Source organism: Electrona antarctica (genome assembly GCF_951216825.1).
Source record: "Electrona antarctica genome assembly, chromosome: 14".
Classification (NCBI taxonomy): Eukaryota; Metazoa; Chordata; class Actinopteri; order Myctophiformes; family Myctophidae; genus Electrona; species Electrona antarctica.
In genome coordinates, this window is record NC_136795.1 from 9,668,245 (window position 1) to 9,678,932 (window position 10,688).

At 42.1% G+C, this 10,688-nt stretch overlaps 1 protein-coding gene across 1 annotated transcript in view; it reads left to right on the plus strand.

Annotated features, from left to right (window-relative positions):
- The first annotated feature begins 206 nt into the window (after positions 1-206).
- Positions 207-10,688, plus strand: part of carhsp1 (calcium regulated heat stable protein 1) — a 31,812-nt gene continuing 21,330 nt past the window's right edge. The window contains exon 1 of the mRNA XM_079521434.1: positions 207-386. The gene's annotated coding sequence lies outside the window, so the exon portion shown is untranslated. The remainder of the gene's footprint in view (positions 387-10,688) is intronic.

Consider the following 10,688-nt stretch of genomic DNA (forward strand, 5'->3'; position numbering starts at 1 on the left):
AATAGTAAAAATGCAAATGTCTGGGGGTGGCTTAAAAGTGAGCTCATTTTCCGAGAGTTACGGTACCTGTAACCCTTCTGGCTTCTGAGTGCAGTCAGTGCAGTGAGTGCACCATGCAGTTAGTTACGGTAACGCGCAACCTCATGTTAGGCTACTAAACAAAACAGAGATACGCCCATTTAGAGTGCCTGCCTGTCTAGCTGAGACTGAGATACTTTACTCAACACTCACTAGTGACTACAACCTCCAGAGCTCTCACGCAGCTAGAGGTTCTTGAATTGCCTCCCACGCGTTTTGCGCTCTGCAAGAATCATCGTAGGAAATTACTTGCTCATTATCATCGTTTTCCTTGGACCAAGAAGAGCCGTCTGCAAAGTTCTTCAAAGGTGAGGAGGGATGCTCAGCTACATTTCAAAGCCTGTGTTTTGAAACTTATTGTTCCATGATGTGAGACAGACAACAAACAAACAGACGGAATGCTTGCTTTCTTTTCCTACTGCACATCATGGCCACAGTAGGGGGCGTATCAAAAAGGTTTACCATTTGAAATATTGATATAAAAGACGTTTACTGTTGAACCCTATTGTAAACAAGTGTAATGCTTTATTGTGTCGTCCACAGTTAACAGTTTTTGTATTGAGTTGTGCTCGAAATGTACTGTAATTCTGCAAACTGTTAATACATACTTCAATCAATCAATCAACTGTCTGTGTAACATACATTACGGTTATGTCACTGCATGCTTCATAGGCTCGATGTTCAAGTGACAAGTGGTTAAAGGTTCCTCTCAGACTTGGTGTTTGGTTTGTCTTTTTCAACACAGTTCGGTTTTATTGTGTCAAAGTTGAATGATTTCCGTGCGCTGTGCAAAGTGACTGATGTTTCCCTTCCATGTAGCCTGTAATAAGTTCCTGGCATGAAGTTGGCATTCATTTGCAATGAGAGGAGAAGGGGCTTGAAGAGGTTGTTGGTCATAATCTTGTTCAAAAGGTGTTTAGGCGTAGGTGTTTAGGTGTTTATGGAGAGAAAAAAAGCACCCTTTTTTACCTCCTTAATGATGATTTCCTGTTCTGTTCTTTGACTATATAGAAGTGTCTATTTGTACGTCTCTAAATGTTTTGATGAATTGAACAAAGTGTACCCTCTTGTAAACAAGTGTCATGCTTTATTGGGTCGTCCACTCACAGTTAACAGTCTTTGTATTGAGTTGTGCTTGAAATGTACTGTAATTCTGCAAACTGTTAATAAATATTTCAATCAATCAATCAAACCAATGGCAATACCCTAAAAAAATTGGAACAAAAGGTTTCTCAACTGTTTTTTGTAGTATCTTAATTAGGTGTCCTGAATAACATACTAAGTTTACCAAAGTTTGACCACGCTAAGGTGTTATTTTCAAGATGGCCCCCAAAAGATGGCCCCAAAAATCATTAAAATAGCCTATAACAGTTCCAAATTCCAATATTCAAGTGTTCATCCTCATGTCCTCCACTCCCGCCTTAGACCTGTTGCCGAGCGAGGAGGTGAGGACGGGGGAATAGACCTGGTTGCTTTAAGAATGCATGAGTTAGCATCATTTTGTAGTGACAGCAATGACTTGTCACACAGTTGGATCGCTGGACCATTCCGGAGCTTGGTGGGTTGTCATGTGGAGGAGGAGAAATGATACGCCACACATTTCAACTAAGACAGTTCCACAAGCGATAATAAAGATCTTTCAGATCAGACAGACTAAATTAGTGCCCTATAAAAACATTTTAAAGTCCATAGACTTGGCTGCCAGCCTGCCACATGAGGTAATCTTCAAAAGCCATGCATTGACCAAAAATGTAGTCTGACCATTAGGTGTATGCAAGGTTCAAGGTTACTGCTAATTTAGCACTTAAACCCCACACAAATACTACAGTCTCAGGAATAAGAAGATGCATGTCTGACAAGCAAATCTGAACCCTATCCGTGCCACACTCCACCACCACCCCTGCCTAGACACCAATTAGATACATGTTGTGATAGCTCTGTACTGACTTACTAGACCGACGCTGGTTTGATCAAGTTTGGGACTGTTATTTGTTGAAATAGAAAACAATGCGTGTGTGTCTGTGTGTGTGTGTGTGTGTGTGAGGACAACTCACCCCGAAAGTGAAGACATCTCACCGGGGTGAGATGTCTGGTGAGTTGTCCGGACCTTCGGGGTGAGATGTCCGGACAACACACTTGGAGGTGCAAAAAGGGTGAGTTGTCTTGTTGTGTGTGTGTGTGTGTGTGTGTGTGTGTGTGTGTGTGTGTGTGTGTGTGTGTGTGTGTGTGTGTGTGTGTGTGTGTGTGTGTGTGTGTGTGTGTGTGTGTGTGTGTGTGTGTGTGTGTGTGTGTGTGTGTGTGTGTGTGTGTGTGTGTGTGCGCGTTATTTTTAGAGAGTTCATGCAAGAGGGCATGGTGTGTGTGTGTGTGTTCCTTCCTGTGTATGATAACAGTAATAACACCCACACATGACTTACGAGTGGCAGTGTGCCATTGAGCAGATAGACTTGTACACTTTCAGAATTATATAACGTGCCTACCAAGTAGAATTAGTTTCATTCCCATGACAGAATATGCAATTATGCATGCATCACTTAAATATTGATGGACATACAAGACAGCAAACCAAGCAGTCTATTCTATTCAACAGTAGCAAAGGTTTTAGATATGTGTTCAGACTGTTCTAAATTAAATACGTGTTAGCCTAACAAACTACTGATAAAGAAAGACTTATTAAACAGAGTAACATTGTTTGATGTTTGCTGGTAATTGTGGTACATTGGGAACAAAGGTCACAGACCCACAGTATATCGATAATATTCCTGATCCTTTATTGATAGTCAGAGAGTCTTAGATACTATGAAATTGATATGGTGTAGTCATTATACATGACCATGGCACACAGGACGGACAGGACCCACAAATGTCTGACATTTCTTTATTAGGAACAATCCCTTGAGATGAACCATCTCGTTTTCAAGGGGGTCCGCGATTCACAAAATACACTTCATACATAGACACTTTTTGAGTGGTGTAAACCACTCCTACGACTGGCTTTGTTAGTTTACGTGTCTGTCTGTCTGTCTGTTCGTTAAAAATGAGCATGGTTGCTACGGTCACCCAGTTCACCCGGGTGTGATTTCATTACGTCAGACCACAGCTGATCAGTCTATATAAGACCTTACACCACTCAGTTCACACGGGTGTGATTTTTTTACAGACAGTTCGACCAGACAAAAACAAGACGAGACAAAACAATACAATTCATAGATAAACAAAAAACAAACAAAAAACAAAACAAAAAAATTAAACTGCAACAAAACAATAATAATACAGTACACTTACAAGATGCAAATGGCATAACATTTTAAGCTCGTCTCTGGTCCATTAGTTAGTCTGTAATCACAGGGTGGTCTGGTGTAACGGCAATGAAAAGGGGGAAGGGGAATGTTCCAGAAGAAACTGGAAGAAATGTATTTCAATGAGATTGAGAAGGGCTTGTTTAATCTAGACCACCAATAAAATAAATTAGCATAAGTATTCATGCTGCCTACTTCACCTTTTTTGCAGGTACTTCAGCAAGGGTTTGGCAGCATTACAAATACAAAGCATTTCATGAATTTGCGAGCTATCCCCACAGAAGAGTTAATAGGCCTAGCTTTTGAAACAGGTGTTTTTGTCATATGTAGTACATTCCTTTCAAACCCCCTCATCACAGCGTTATAATAGTGTTTGTTTTTCTTATCATCATGGCCCAGGTTTTACTGCCGTGTAGTCGAGGGGAGATGGACAGTGTTGTGTTGTTGGGAGGCGTTTACATGTTGTGAAATATGATCTGGTGTAAATATGGTCCCCGGTGAGTGCCAGTGGTAAGGAATAAGGCAATGATAATGGAAGAGGGAAAGACTAGGGAAGTGGAAAATATAGGACATGGGGAGAGAGACAGAGAAAGAGGTAGCCAGACACAGGGGGAGAGTAGAGCTATATAGTGATATTGAGATATGGGATTGTTTTTCTGCAGTTGGGGACGGAGTGATAGATCTACCAGGAAGAGTTCAGTATGCCTAATGATGGACATGGGAACATACACAGCTGGGAACCAGGTTAGCAGGCCAGTTGTCAGGGATGGTTTTGCGTTGCTGAGCATTGTGCATCCTGCCACTAAGCAGTGTGCTGCAGGCAGGATGATATCAGGTTCCAAGTTCTCCTTGGATGTGCAGAAAGGCGGGAAAGGGCGTTGTGTTTGGCGTTCTTTGTATGTCTCTGGGATATTGGTTATCATGATACAGCTTAAATGTTGTCTTTTCTAGGTCTTTTGCATTAAAATAATGTATTAAACACATGTGTGTGTGTGTGTGTGTGTGTGTGTGCGTGTGCGTGTGCGCGTGTGCGTGTGTTGACATTGAAAAAGGCGCTAAATAAATGCAGTCATAAATGCAGTCATCCCCAAAACACATAATCGATATATTTATTATATTTTTGTAATAAATATGGTGATATTTGTTGTACTGAATATATTTGTTATAGTATACACACTAGATACACTGCGAAAAGGAGAGAAGCTGTTGGTGGATGGATGGATGGAGATGACAACGAGAGAGAGAGAGAGAGAGAGAGACAGAGAAGGATGAAAGACGGACTGGGATTGATTGTTTACTTTTTGTCGTGTTTCATCGTAAACTGAAGCATTATAGTGAAAACAAAATCCGGAAAAAGGAGGGAAGAAAGAGAGGCAAATTATGATTCTTGTCTCCGTGCGGCCACTTCAGCCGCTTTGGTTTCAACTGTCCTCCTAACTTGACACAATGTAAACTGGAACAACAAACAAAAGAGGCAGTAAAAGAAAGTGGTGAGAGAGAGAGAGAGAGAGAGAGAGAGACGCTTGGAATGGAGACAGGACAGGAGAGACCTGTGTTTGTGTGTCTCCTTCCTGGCTGTTTTTTGTGTATTTAACTACCTTTGTTAGTGCTTGGATGTGTGTGTGTGTGTGTGTGTGTGTGTGTGTGTGTGTGTGTGTGTGTGTGTGTGTGTGTGTGTGTGTGTGTGTGTGTGTGTGTGTGTGTGTGTGTGTGTGTGTGTGTGTGTGTGTGTGTGTGTGTGTGTGTGTGTGTGTGTGTGTGTGTGTGTGTGTGTGTGTGTGTGTGTGTGTGTGTGTGCACGTGCGTGCACGTGCGCGTGTACGAGGTTCAGTACTGAAATATGACTGGAATTGGCCCTGTAGGCATGTCTGAAGTCTCTGCTTATCACTACATTTCACATGCTTATATTTAGGGAAGTGAGTGTGGGTTGGGGCTATAGGGCAAGGCCACACATTGTCGAACCAGTGCTTTTAAGGATTTTAGCGGTACAATTTGACAGCTATCATTCTATACCATCTATCCCGCTTTGCTACTGTAGCATTTGAACTCGTTTATCATCTCAGCGGTACCCCAGGCATTGTAGGGTGACACCGTGGTCAAACTGGAATTAGTAACTCAGTATGTCGGTCAGATCCCACAATGTCCACATTCTTTGTTTTGTGAGGTTTTTAGACAGGAGCTTAACCCTCCTGGGTTGGGCTGTTGGTTTGGATGGGTCATCATTCTGCCAGAGCAGCCTGTGTCATGTTTTTCACATGCAATGTGATTTTGAGCTGAACACGAGAGCGAATACCATTAGAGGAGTCATATTACGCTGTGGCTCAGTATGAACTGCCCTGTGCTTGCTGTTCGGTAAGCTGTAGACATATCTACAAGGAAATAAGAGGTGAACCAGGTGATGGGTACTGTAGATAGGACAAGAGCACAAGACAGAACAGGACGCACAGGATAAGGTTTCACACTGTGTGTGTGTGTGTGTGTGTGTGTGTGTGTGTGTGTGTGTGTGTGTGTGTGTGTGTGTGTGTGTGTGTGTGTGTGTGCGCATCATGTAGTACATTGCTTTCAATTCACCGTTATAATAGCACCATATTTGACGTTCTCCATATAGCCAAGGGCAAGCTTGACATGTTGTAGTCTCAAGGAAAATGTACAAAACTATTTCCGGTGATACATCATTGCCAATTTGCCACAGTAATGCAGCAGCTTCAGGCTAATGGGAGGAGGACAAGTTGGTCCTTTCCTGCTCCTTTCCTGCTCCAGAAAGATTAAAATCTCAGACGCTGAGTGTTGTAACTGATGCCCAACAACAATCAGCTAAATAGAACAAGTCATGCAGACAACAAGGCCGAGATGGAGAGAGGAAACATTGTGATATAGTTTTAATGCCTGTGAGGGGAATGGTCTGTTTGCTGCTTCAGTCACAAGCAGGCCATTGATTCTTGACAGAAGTATCTCAATCCCCTTCTGTGTCTGTCACACTGTCTCTGTCTCACTGTGTCTCTCTCTCCTCGTTTGTCTCTCTTTGCAAGGATGTCTCTCTCCCTCTCTGCAAGCATCATTTACACACCGCACAGAACACCTTCTGTGTGTTCCTCTCGTGGCTCTTGGTGATCCGTATCTGTGAGACCATTACAGGATGGGTGTTTCTAGCACCCAAAATGGGTCATAACGGCAAATTCTGGTGAAGCAGAAGCCTAAAGAGTTTTTTTTAAAAGAACTAAAAGATTTCTGATACTAAGCCACAGTAGCTGGCTTAGTATTAGATATAGTATCCGATTCCTTAGTATCAGCAACTGCTGCTGTGGTAGCCGCGTTTACTAATTGGATATACCTGTATATATTTATTTCCACAATCGATTGTGTAGCCCCCCAACACACACAATATTACCCTTAAAAACTAAGATATTTGATTAAAAAAAAATCACAATTTGTTAATGACAGATGTATAGCCATTAGCCACTACGGCCGAAAATGTCCTGTGTAAACACCTAGCTTAGCTAGTAGCCACTGCCTGCGGGGACTCCCCAGCAAAGCTGTTTTTTATGTTTTGATTAGGTGTGCAGTGATGCTCGTTTGAAGCACGGGTAGAGTGCTATTTCAACCAATCAAATGATAACCTTTACAGCGTAGGTCTTGCCCAGGGTGACCTGTGGTATAATCAAACCTCAACAATAAAACTCCACATTATTGTCTCCACCAGGCCGAAGGCATGGGGAGAGAGTATGTTTTGCACTCCGTCCGTGTGTGTGTCCTTCCTTCCGTCCTTCCGTCCTTCCGTCCGTCTGTTATCAGCTAATCTCCGGCACCGTTGGCCCGATCCATGCTAAACTGTGCACACACACTCCCTGGATGCCAACGACGAACCTCTGCCCCAAATATTCCTCAACGGCCTGTTATAGCGCCACCATGAGGCCGATTTAGGCAAAACACATTTCTGTAGATAACTCGTACACATTTTATCCATACATCACACAATTCAGTATACACTATCTCCATAGTCATGTGATCAACACAGATCTGCACAATTTCCCATCTTCCATCCTGATTGGCTAAGATTGGCTTCCAAAGCTCACATGATTGGTCCGTTTCGAACAAAATGCCACAAATCACAAACACAGTGTCCAATTTCCATGAAAGTATACACGCACATTTCCACTAGGCCGAGGACGACATGCCACTATTTATTTCCCAAATCAGCCTCACGGTGGCGCTATAACAGGACAATTCCTGTTTTTACCTATAACTGCATCGACAACTTATGTATGAGCACTCCCTAGAGGCCATGGAAAAACATTTTCCCTGCATCCCTCCACATCTGCCGATTATAGCGCCACCATGAGGCCGATTTCTGCAAAACACATTGTTTATGTTAGTGCACAGATTTCATCCAAATCTCACGCAAATCGGTACACATGATCTCTGTAGTCATGTGATCAAGACGAGCCTGTTGGATTTCTCAGATTCTACACTGATTAGCTAAGATTGCCAGGAGTAGCCCGTTTTGTACAAAATGCTGCACATGTCCTGCTCATCCAGAATTCTATCCTCAGAGTTGCTATGAGTGATCTGGCTCTGCATTTCCTCAACAAAATGAAGAAAATTGTTGCAAGAAACAAACAAACAAAAAAACATGTTTATATTACTTATAACATTTTGCCAAACATCACACACACTCCTATCCTCCTGGTGGAGACCTGTGCCCAGAAGGGCACTTTATCTAGTTGCATATATTGCACCCATCACCCACATTGCACCTGCCCATCATGGTTACCACACCCCAAACATTTCTTTGTTTCCCCAGGTGGAACTCATTGGCTGAGTGGCCAATCTCTTGTGTCAGATAACCAGGAAACAACAATGCATTCAACAATAAAATCATGACTGTGCAAAATACACTGTGCAAGCTACTAAAGTGCCAATATGCTGTGCAATTAAATCAGTCATGGTTACAAATACATGTGCAAAATAAGTAACAGAGGTCCTCTCCATTCAGATCTGCGGTTTCTTCATTTTTTTGTTTTTTCAGTGGCCTTATTAGAAGCTTTAAATTCCCATAATAGTTCCAGAATGGCTTTTGTATCCTGTTGATCTAATGACAGGCAGTGTCTCTTGAACTGTAATGGCTTTGCAGTGGCTTAACGCTGCCTCAGTTTCCTCTGTCTAATAGGCTATAAATGCTTACTAATGGAGATGATTCAGCCATGCAGCGAAAGCCAAATGTCCCTAAAGTGAAATAATTTTGTGCAGACTTCCAGAGGGGAAACAACATCGTTACAACAATACAGGCCAAAATAGTGATTAATCCAATTAATATACTCAGAGACTCCGGTAGGATCACACAAAGGAAGAGAACTAAATAAAATGAAAGTATGTTTTTGCTAATTAATTTATAGAGGAAATCAAAACAAATTCACAGTCCCTCCTTTTTGCACATGGTTTCCAGCACAGAAGATACTAAAATGTGAAGGGTGCATAAGAAGTTTGAAATGGCAATGGTGGTACATGCACAGTCACACACAATGGCAATGTTGTGGCATCAAACCACACTGAATTCTTTACTGGGGCCAGATTCGAATTGCAGCCACAGGTCTGTACGTACTCTTTTAGGAGAGTAGGGATTCACATTCCTTTACGACTGTTGGTAGGGTGTTCACACATTTATTTTGTGGCATAGAAGGAGAACGAATTGAACCCCTTGTTTGAGCCAAATCTGGGTTGAACATAGCCTCGGTCCCAGGCTTGAACGTGATTAGTGGAGCTCCCTCTGGTGTTGTGATTATATGGACCTCATTGACATTTAGGAAGTGGTTTGACAGGTGCATGGGTGTCTTTGTGCTGTATGTAGCGTATCTTGTAGACCAGTTGCAGTACACTGACGCTGGAGGAGGGTGACACAGACGAAGGACGCTGGACATGAATGTCTGTGTAATGGATGGTGACTCATTTCCATTGAAAGGCTTTACTGTAGCTCCTACAACGCTAAAAGCACCAGGATTAATTAATCATCTATTCAAATGAACTAGCCGCTACCACTGTTGTTCTGTTTCAAAGAAGAGCAACAAATGCACTTTATGCTCTCTGTAAAGATATGGATAGACACAGAGGGATAGAGACAAGTGTCTGAACTCCCTCATCACAACCAAAACAAAGCATTATTCATTTTAAACCACGTTTGGTGTTGTTTCCATGTTTTGTATTCTGCCCTGTCGATTTGCACTTGTCCTAAATGCACTATATGACTCAAATTGGTTATAATCTAATTTATTATTATTATTATTATTAGTAGTAGTAGTAGTAGTAGTAGTAGTAGTAGTGGTAGTGGTAGTAGTAGTAGTAGTTGCGAACGCAGTGAGCATTTACTATGAGACCCAGCAGATCATGTCTGTGTGTCTGTGTCTGTGTGTCTGTCACGCTGTAACACCACCCGCCCACCACCAGAGGGCGCAGCTGTATCACACACAAAAACACACACACACACATGCACGCACACACACACACGCACGCACGCACGCACACACACACACACAAAACTTAACTTAAAAAAAACTTAACTTAAAAAATAAACTTAACTTAAAAAAAAAACTTAAAAAGGAAAAACTGTAAAAGGAATAACTTAAAAAAAAATTAACTTAAAAAAAATTAACTTAAAAAAAAAATTAACTTAAAAAAAAATCTTAAAAAACACAAAAAAAATAGAACTTAAAAAAAACCTTAAAAAATTACGTAATTTATTCTAATTGTTGTTTTTGCAATTTACGAGCTGCGTTCGCTTCCCGCGTTCGCGCGTCTTACTTGTAGTAGTAGTAGTAGTAGTAGAACTACTGTCTGAATCCTGTTTCCAGAGGTGGGAACAAGATTGAGAATGTGCCAGTGAGGACCAAACTGTTCTGTTCTTTCTGCCATTTGTAAATCGTCTTGTGAAAGATCAAAGAGATGTCGACATTGACGCACACTATACTAGTGGAGGGGTGAGTCATCAAGTGCACGACGTGCCCCTCCAGACACAGACATATGCACACACTCACCCACCCACTCCAGTCGCCCAAAATTATCCATATTTCATTGTGTTCTGAATATGATTTGCAGGCATGCGTATGCAGGGACAGACGTCATCAACAGTCTATCTATTATTCTCTCTCTCTGTCTCTAACACACGCACGCACGCACGCACGCACGCACGCACGCACGCACGCATGCACACGTGCACACACACACACACACACACACACACACACACACACACACACACACACGTGCACACGTTAACAATACCGCACGCAAGCTCATATAATGCTTTATCCATACCTAAGG